Source organism: Dipteris shenzhenensis, chromosome 15 (assembly GCF_047967505.1).
Source record: "Dipteris shenzhenensis isolate YYH24624 ecotype China chromosome 15, Dip_SZ_1.0, whole genome shotgun sequence".
NCBI classification, from domain to species: Eukaryota; Viridiplantae; Streptophyta; class Polypodiopsida; order Gleicheniales; family Dipteridaceae; genus Dipteris; species Dipteris shenzhenensis.
The window spans coordinates 41,216,648-41,227,184 of record NC_141610.1 but is presented as its reverse complement, the minus strand read 5'-3'; the positions used below and the strand labels follow the sequence as shown (position 1 = coordinate 41,227,184).

Genomic DNA, 10,537 nt, shown 5'->3' with positions numbered 1-10,537 from the left:
ACTCCTCATACATTGATACATCCGAATCATGAATCGTGGCCCAATCCTCTCGCCCGACAAATGGCGCACAGCCCAGTTTGCCACTTCTGTAGACATGAAACTGGCAAATCCAAAAGGACGAGCCTGCCAGGTTAGTCTCTTGTGTTTGAAACACAAATTCATCTCACAAAAAAACATGTATCATGAAAGCATACCGATACACATGCCTCCAGCTTGTGAGCTTTGCACCTTCTTGGGCTATCAAGGCAATATCGGGCTTGAAATTTTTATGGACCTACATGAAGAGGCGCTCCTTGTGTTTGTGCTTGGTTTCTTGCATGTGTCTAAATAACTTATTCTCATCACATTCAATTGAGTAGAAATTTCTCCAGTGCAATAAAATGTGGAGTCCAGCTTCATGCATTTTGGACCACAGTGTCTCCCATCTTAGCCAAGTCCTGAAAACCACACTTCCATCTGCAGAAAAGTGCCCAAAACAAGTGTTCATCAATTGAGCAATGACAACACGATTCAAAAGCAAAGCAGCGTATTCACCATGGGTTAAGGGTGTGCTGAAGCATACACTCAAGAATGCCCGTCATGACACGCATCTCCTTCTCGTCGCTTGCTAGAGCTTCCATAGAACTTACTTTATCATCCTCGATCGTGACCTCGACATTGTGAGGCTATACAGCCTCTCCTCATTGATCACCCCCGGGGGCTTCATCCTCCAGTCCAAAGTGGTGACAGTCCTGCAAACCAAAAGTGGTTTTAATAAACAATCACTTTATACATAAGATTGTCATCTAATCGTTGTCATTCCACATGTAATCCCCACAATTTACTTACTTGTACCATCTTGCCCCTAGTGTGGGGTCAGCCAACTTCAGGAGTCGACGCGTATGCTTTAAGAGCTTGTCGTTCACACTGTAGTATGCTTCGTTCCATTTCTTTCGAAAGTCAGCATCTGACAACTCGTTGTGGTTGTGCATGACTGGATGCAAGTGTTTGTCATACGTGTCCTGCACATGCATTAGTTGCCTTGTCATCAAACATATTACAAAAACATATTACGAAAACTAGAGAAGGAAAGGGAAAAGTGTCCCATTATTGATCCTTACCTTCCACATCACCTGTGCGATGACTGGAAGAGGGTTTTTATCCCAATGCACTTTCATGATGCCTTCTTCTTGTGGACGTCCAGCCACTGTTTTTGCTCTGTTGATAATCTTCGATGGATTTCCACATCTGATACAGCACCCAACATTCTAGCCTTGCAAATGAGGTCCGAAAAAGTGGTGGTGAGTCAATCCCCTTCTGTGCTAGCCTGGAGTCAAAAGCAACATATTAAATGATCCTTCAGTGAGGGCGAGGCATCTAAAGACACAGTGCGTTTATCAAGAATCATCTAACTCACATATTTGTCCTTGATAACATAGATAATAACTCTTCTTCATCTTTCAAAGGCACCTCCACTACACATATATGCTGGCACTCGTCATTAGGAAAGGCTGGCATTCAAAAGAAAAAAAAGAATTCATGAGTTGAAAACAAATGAAACGTGGCTACTAATGTTGAATCACCCAAATCAATGGACTACAATACTTACATGTCCTAATCTCGATCATCCACCCTGTTTGGCGATGGTTCCCATCCCAAATATAAAATAAGGAATTCAACAAGAATGCCCACTCTGTGTTCTAATTTCTTCCTCAAATTCTTCGTGCTTCTGGTGCCAATGCGCATTCCACTCCCTTTTGACATCCTCATCCATGTCTCTCTTTTGCATCTTTGGTGTGGTGGTGGACATGATGAAGACACCCAAACCCGGCAAGTACCCACTTGAGAAGAATGTTTCATGCATCTCTTGGGTGCGGTATGTGATCTAGAGGATAGTAGGCATTGGGAGCAATCGACACAAGGGGATTGGGGACAGAGGCATATTTTTTTCCACCTACAAAGGAAATTTTTTTATTTAGCCCAAACATTCATTCTCACTCCATGCCTTGAGATTATAGACCTTCAAAAGACCGAACTACTCATAGTGAATGATTGTAGCTGGTCCTCAATGCATTCTCGCATGATTGTCTTATCGCAGGAGGCGCTCTGTGCCATCTCTCCAAGGACACCCTCCTCGTCATCATCCTCAGAATCCTCTCTGGCCAGTCACTTTGATGCACGTTGACCTCTACCTTTGTTGCGTCGCCCCTGGAAGAGGGTGTGCTCACACTTTCACTACGCTCACTGGAGTAACTATCCTCCTCCTACTCTTCTTGGCCTGGGGCCTTATCATACATGCACGAAATGATGACACCAACGTCGTTGGATTGAATGCCTTCTTACTCATGTGTCTGACGGATGTGTGCTTGAGCCATGGGATCATAATTGTCATCATACAAGATGATGATGTCATCTCACTTGAGTACGCATGATGCCATTCTTGCTAGGATGCGGATTGAGGATACAGTGGAAAGTTAGGGTTTGCAAGACCTACATTCATGGCACAAAAACCCTCATTACAAGACAAAAAAGAGAAAGATAGGGGGGAAAGATAGAGGCCTTTCTGAGGCACGGAGAGAGAGAGAGAGAGAGAGAGAGAGAGAGAGAGAGAGAGAGAGAGATGTGTGTGTGTGTGTGTGTGTTTCAAATTCATTATCCCCTCAATAATTGAACCATACAATCGATTCAGTTGGCCAAAAATCTAAACAATTAAAATTTTAAAAATAATTCAAATATGGAGATTTAAACATTTAAAACAAATGAGATATAATTTTATTTCGAAGGTATTACATCCAAACAAGGTAGGCTTACAAAAGTGTAGAATCCATCAAGTAGTCGAGGCTCTGAGGTCAGGGTTCACTTACCTACCACCATCCAAAAAAAATGAGGTATTAGAATATCATCATTTCAAATGGGTAGATAGGTAATGCCTATATCCCCTAGCATGTTATTGCTTTACCAAGGAACATAGACAACCGTCTAGATTCACAAGTAAATTTTTGAAAATACCATAAGAGAATAATGCAAAAGTAGCATCACATGTGACATCAGGGGTGTTCCATATCCATAATTAATAAACCTTTCAAAATCTCATAAATAAATAAATAAATAACCTCCTAAAGGAAATTTTACTAGAATTACTAGAGATAAAAGAGAAAAATTGAAACCAGCTATGGGAACCACCACAAAAAATATTATTGAGGGGGTTAGTCCATATCCTTAAATTTAGTAAAAAAATAAATTCTCTCTTTCTTTATAAAAACAACCAAGGGGGGTATTCCACACCCTTGTAAAAGAAAGAGAATTATCAAAGATTAATGGGACAAACTATGCCTAGGGGGGATTCCACACCCATAATGAGAAGCAATGAGGGCGTGGTCCTCACCATCATGACCTAACTGAATTAAAAGAGTTAAATTGGGGGGTACACCCTTCTTTCAAGAAACCAAAATTATTTTAAGAAAGTGAAAAAACAACTTAGCTCAAAAGAACTAAATAAGCATATTGTATGTTTAAGTAGAGTATATCTCAATTATCTATATTTAACTAAATAGGAAAAAAGGTTAGACATACAACCCAAAAAGGAAATCTTAGACTTTATTAAAATTACTAGTAATGCAAAAAGACTTTACACTTAGGCATATTTAATGTTTTCTTCTTTTTATTTTGTAAATAAATAAGCAACAAATCTTTGCATAGAACATTTTATGTTACAAAATTTCCATAAAGGAAATAAAGTCATTTACTTATTGTATGTATTTATTGGACACATTAAAATATGAAAGAAAAAAGGAAGTAAATTTATTTATACTTAAACAAAAGTAAAAGAGCATAGAGAAACAATAAAGAGAAAAAGTACTATAAAGAAAAATTGGGGTATCACCATAAAAAAGTACCTATATATATGGAAAAGAAGGCATCTATGATAATTCTCAAAGCATCGAACAGAAAACAAATGACTAAAAGAGACTACTCCACATAAGTTAAAAAACTAATAGACTGCAAATGAAAGAGTAAATTTTTGAAAAAAAGGAAACTAAAGAAAGAGGGGGGCCAGTTGAAACAACTAGGCAAAGGTAAGACAGTCAACCATAAGGTTGACTAGGTAGTCAACCATATGGTTAACTAAGTAAAAGGTAAAGGATTTGGTTAACAAATACATGGGGACCAAGTGTACAAGGCATGCAGCTACATAAACATGAGATGCACAATAGAAGATAATCGTGGAGCAAGGGAAGAGAAATGAGAAGCCACCTAAGGTGCTCCATGAGACAAAAGGCTAGCCAAAACTAGATGAGGTGAACGTGACAAGAGAGAAGAGGGAAGAATAGGACAAGAGAACATGAAGCCAAGTGGAGAGAAAGGGAGGAGCAAGAAGGTAAAGAGGATAGCTAAGAACTGCGGTTCGCAAGAGAGAAACTAAGGACCGTGATACGGGAGAGTAATCAAAAGGGTTTCACAGCCAAGTAGAGGAGCATCATCAGTACGTTGAGCTAGCTAATGATCAGTTCTTTGTTCTAAACCAATCTAAAAGGCAAAGCAACTATGGGAGAGGACAAGAACTAAGCCACTAGTGAATGCAAAAAGAAAAAAAGGAACTTGCGAAGAGTTACAGGTAATCTACAAACTACAACAAGTCCATAGTAGTAGGAGAAGAATTCTATAATAGTTGGAGAAGAAGTCGAATGAAAGGAGCCCAAGGCATTACAATAGAGAGGAAATTAGCACCGAGAAGGAGCTTTGCAGATAAGTAATAAGAGGGGCTTATCATTGTAAGAGAGGAAGGAGATGTGCATGCAGAGGCAAAGGAGATGAAGCACATAAGAACAAGTGCAATGCATCACTGCAAAGTACAATAGAACAACTATACTATTGCAAGTGCAAGTCTGAACCAAATAACATAAGCCGACCAAAAAAGGGGTACGTAATAAGCTTTAAAAACTATCAAAGAACTAAACAATCATTAGAACTGTAAGGACCTACGAAAGAGTTGTGGATCTAGTTGTCGTAAGTTATTTTGCCAACATGCTAGCCATCTACTAAGAGTAGGAGCAACACTAGTAATCAAGTGCTTAGGGCCAGTGAGTAGCAAGACATGAGACAAGAGACTCATTGTGCAATTGTGTAGCCCGAGCTTGTGAGTTGTCTAAGATAAGGAAGAATGTCTGCCCGAAGGTTACCAAGCCAGCCAAAGAAAGTGTTGTGAACATGGAGGTTGGGGAGTACATGGCCAAAAGGTCACAAGATGTACCTTAAGAAAAATTGGAGGAAGAAGATAGTCATGCTTGCATAGTTTGAAGAGAAGGCAGCGAGAAAGAAGAGTAGATAAAGGAGCTACAAACAAAGCTATGGATAGCGAGAAGGAGTCAGTACAAGAGCTAATGAACACTAAGAGAGCACACCTCACGGGGCAAATATAAACAAAAAAGTACACAACGGATTACCAAGAAAAGCAAGGGCGGTGGGATAACATTGGTAGTGGTGGCAATAAATAAACAAGTAGTTGGGAGAGGGTCACGTAACAGGGAGAGTTAGGTAGGAGGTGCATTAAAGGTTTGGAACTTTGGAGGTTTGGAAGATGTGGGCGTAAGATGTGGCTACGGGTTTAGAGAAGGTGTGTGTAAGTGTGAGTGTGTGTGTGTGTGACAGAATGGTTGGGGATGGTAAATTTTTAATGGGGGGTTATGGGTAGGTGAATTAAGTAAGCAAAGCAAGGGGAGGCAAGTAGGAGTAAGAGCAAGCATGTGGGCTACACTGATTGCTTAGATCAAAGGGAAACGAGGAAATTTTACTAATACATAACAATACAGGTGCAATTAAAGTAACTTAAAGAGGGTTTTTTGGGAGTAAGGTAGGGGGCTAGGGAGGTCCATATAGTTAAAGTGTATATCAGGGAGAAGGAGAGTTAGTAGCATAATAATAATTAAGCAATAATAATAATAAATTAAGCAATGGACAAAGAATAAAAAAATAAATATAAACATGAAGAGTTTTAGGGAGTAGGATAGGGGCCTAGGGAGAGGTTAGGGGGTATGTGCATGTGTGTGAATGTGTAATAATACATTGTGCTAAAAAAGAGACCATGGGGCAAAGTGTATAAATTGGGTGTGTGTGTGTGTGTGTGTGAATTAATAAAATAAAATGTTTAAAATGTAAAATAAATTTTATAAGGGTTTAATAAAATGTAAAATTTGAAACAATTAGACTATAAAAAATGAAAGAAAAGGGGAAATAGATACCAAAAGGGGAAGCAAAAAACTTTTAAAAAATACCAAACATAGAAGCGGAAACAAAGGGGGAAATTTTTTGGGAATTTTTAAAGAGAAAATTATATGCGTGTGTATGTGTGTTTGTGTGTGTGTGTGTGTGTGTGTGTGTGTGTGTGTGTGTGTGTGTGTGTGTGTGAGAGAGAGAGAGAGAGAGATGTGTGTGTGTGTGTGTGTGTGTGTGTGTATGTGTGTGTGTGTGTGTGTGTGAGAGAGAGAGAGAGAAAGAGAGATGGGAGTGTGAATGTGTGTGTGTGTGTGTGTGTGTGTGTGTGTGTGTGTAAGTGAGAGAGCAAGAGAAAGAGAGAGAGAGAGAGAGAGAGATGGGTGTGTGTGTGTGTGTGTGTTTGTGTGTGTGAGAGAGAGAGTATCATGGGGGGGGATTCATATAGGGTGGGGGGGGGGGGGGGGCCGGGGTAGCTTTTCCCAAAAGCATGTTTTTTTTGTTTTTTGAAAAGCTTGTTTTTTCAAAAAAAATATTTTTTTAAGGGAAATTTTTAAAATAGGGGCCATGTTTGGTGCCCAGAGGGGGGCGCTGGCACATGGCCCAGAGGAGGGTGCCCTCCTCTGGGTGCTAAACATGGCCCCTACGCCATCCTCTCGGCGCCAAACATGGCCCCTTTTTTTAAATTTTCCCTTAAAAAAATAATTTGTTAAAACAATTTTGCTTTTTTTCATATATTTTTTTTAATATCCAAAAAAAGGGTGAAGGTGCCCAAAGGAGGGCGCAGGCGCTTAAGAAATTTTTTAAAAAAAATTTAATTAGCTTTTTTTTTAATAGAAAAAATATCCAAATAAAGGGTGAAGCTGGCGCCCAAAGGAGGGCGCCGATGCCCTCCTCTGGGTGCCAACTTCACCCTTTTTTTGGATTATTTTTTCTATTTTTTAAAAAAAACTTTTTTTTTAATTCTTAAATTAAAATAACAAAAAAAAGGGCAAAGTTGGCACCCACAAGAGGGACTTTGCCCCTTTTTTTGTTATTTTCATAAATTAAAAAAATAAAAAAATTCACAACATGAAAAATTTTGCACAATTTTTTACCCCCTAGCAAAGAGGGCCCTTTTTGAGGGCCTTCCACTTCGAATTTGGCCAATGATGCTTCCAAAAAGGAAAATTTTGAAATTTGTGCATAGATCTCTCTCTCTCTCTCTCTCTTTCTCTCTCTCTCTCTCTCTCTCTCTCTCTCTCTCTCTCTCTCTCTCTCTCTCTCTCTCTCTCTCTCTCAAATCCCTCTTAAAATGGATGGCCCAATTGGTGTAGGGTCTAGCAACCTCAACGAAGTGCGGATCTATTTGGACTCCCTCTCGTCGGATCCAATGATACGAGATGCAAATGGCAGAATCATTGTGCTAAGTGAGGATGACCCTATGATAGGCAAGGGCATTCAGAGGCCATGGCACAGTACTGATCGATGATGACAATGATATAGTAGCCGTAATGGAGGGTCCTCAAGCAATCATTAGCATGTCATCGTACATCAGGTCAACATCATCGACTGCTTCATCAACTATTGCACAATTCAACCACAGTGGAGAAGTTGATGGAAGTTCCAACAATGTACAATGGGAATGTTGTGTTCGAATTGTCGCCCACGCCACATGGAGCGAGTGTAATGGACTGCATGGAGCAAAAGTATGATGGCCATTGTTGGACGAAACCAATGTCAACAACAATGACATTTCCTAGCAAAGTTCGTTGCCACGGTAGGTGTGTGGGGGAACTAGAGTGTACAAACCCCCTTTGGTTCGATAGGTCGATTAATGGATTATCGAACCGCACTGCATGGATAGGTTGGTCCATAGCACACCTATTGCCAAGAAATTGAGTTAGAGAATGTTGACTATGTCTCTTTGAGTGCATGTTATAATCTTCTCTCATTTGGTGTAGGAAAAATGAACAACAACATTCCGGCTGTTGGAATGTCTGCTAGTAGCTTGGGAACCTTGGCCTGTTTCTTTTGCAAAAGGTCCCCCATTCTTTTGAAGCAATGCAAATGTGTGGCATACTATGTGATGGCGGGGCCCAAAATGATGAGACTCTTTTTCCACGTGGGCATGCATAATCACGAGGTGCAAAGAGATACCTGTAGAGCCCACGTAAATACCTTAGGTGCACGGTCGAAGAGATGGTGAAGGACTTTAGTGCAACAGGTCCCAAACACCTACAAATGGTAGTCACAACAAAATAGTCTCAAGTGCCCTCATCCAGGCATCTCCCTTATGGATAATGAGTTGATGGCAATGCTTGAGGAGTTGGAGCCTCTTGTCCAAAGGCACAGGTAAAGCATACAGGGCCAACCCAATGGCAACTACATGCAAATGTGTTTTCTTTGCATTCTTAGAAGCAACATAACGCATAGCTGAATGGACAACCTGGCTCAGGTTCAAGCATATGCTCGTGCTGAAAGTGATGAAGGCATGGATTCCAGGGTCTTGAAGCTGAAGCAAAGATGTGCTTACTGATTTTTCCATGGGAGCCTCTTCCCTAGTCAAGCAGTCAATAATGAAAGCAAATGTTTTATCTTCAAGATGTCGACAATAGGGCCCGGTTTAGGGGTAGATTTGGTGAATTGCATGCGCTGCACTGGTGGTGGTGATCTACAAAATAGCTGGATATGTTTTGACCATGTACGGCACATATGCGGGTGGACAACGATGGATGCTCACGTATATGATCCTAGGTAATGCAAATGCTAGTATTCCTACATTCCCTCCAGCACTGAAAGTATGATGCTTATGCCTAACTTTAGTTGTATGATGCAGCGTCCAAGAGATGATGACTGTTGTCATGTGCGAGATGAAAGAGGAGGACACTGAGGCTTAGATCATTTTCTGGTTGAAGCTAAATGATGTCATGGAGAAGTGTGGGCACCCCACTGTGGACTTTAAAGGCTTCATGGTAGACAAGGCTGGCACAAATTGGAGGGCAGTACGAACAGTCTTCAATAATGGACAAGAGAACGTGATACATGGCGAGGAATGGCGGGGAAAGGTCTTGCCTTTTCCATTGGCAACAAGCCTACACATCCACACCGCGTAGTACGTGCATAGGAGCTTCCAAGATGAGCACAAACACCTATGCTGACTGTGGAGGTATGCATCAACAGAGGAGGATGTAACCACACAGCAAAGGTACAATTGGGCTTGGTGGGCCATAGGGAAGGTTTCTGATTCAAACATCCTTGTGATGGATTGTTGGCTGAGCTAGTGGCATGTTCGATATTCGCATTGGCAGAAGCACTTTGTTGGTGTGAGTATCCATTCACAAATACAAAATTTTATTTTCCCACCAAATTTTGCAAATGAACCACTCACTATACTTCACTCTTGATAGGATGTGGAGGACATATCGCATGTGCCCACGACATATCTTACTGAGCCTGTACATGCAAGTTGGCTAGCTACCAAAGGATTCAAGGGGATGTTGAATCTGTATGATACATGTGTCAGTGACTTGGCCAATGCATTATTGCAAAGCACCAAGAGACACACATTCATTGGAGGGAAGTATCATGGTGCCGCCAGCCCTAGTGCAAAGAACCTTGCAAGGCGAGCTCAGTAAGGGAAAAGCCCAACCCCTGTAGCAACATCGAGGATGGTGGAGGGTGTCATAAGCAAGAGACACACATTCATTGGAGGGAAGTATCATGGTGCCGCCAGCCCTAGTGCAAAGAACCTTGCAAGGCGAGCTCAGTAAGGGAAAAGCCCAACCCCTGTAGCAACATCGAGGATGGTGGAGGGTGTCATAAGCAGCACTCCTATGCATCAAGAGCCTGAATTTAGGGGCGACAACATAACAGTGGCTCATAAGCATAAAAGCATCAATAAGGTGACAACAAAGGAGGAAAATGCCACTCACAGGCTAGAATTTGTGGCAACAAACTAGCCTCACAAGAAAGGAGCAAGAAACTCAACTTTGAAAGCACAACGGAATAAGTAGAAACAAAGCCCACGATGGTCGATACATCTTTGGAGAAGGTGATGGAGACTGAAGTTCACAATATCGTATGGCAATTAGAAGGATCCCACCGCACAGCAGAGTGCAATGTCAAGGATGGCTAGGGGTACGATAAGAGAAGTGCAAGAAAATATCAAGAACACAGTAGTAGGAGTGCCAGCTCCATCCTTATGGGGGATGATTGAGTGGTCCACCTCACAAGGGCAACCAAGCAATCAATCGAGCTCGCAAAGGCAATACATGTGGTTTTGCAATGACCATGTTGACCATACTTGGAATATATGCTCCTCGATCAAAAATTCCCTAGCCAGAGTTCCACAAGTATGGCCAGTAGC

At 41.2% G+C, this 10,537-nt stretch overlaps 1 pseudogene; it reads right to left on the bottom strand.

Annotated features, from left to right (window-relative positions):
- Positions 1-395: 395 nt before the first annotated feature.
- Positions 396-8,716, bottom strand: LOC147893820 (uncharacterized; annotated as a pseudogene).
- Positions 8,717-10,537: the final 1,821 nt, after the last annotated feature.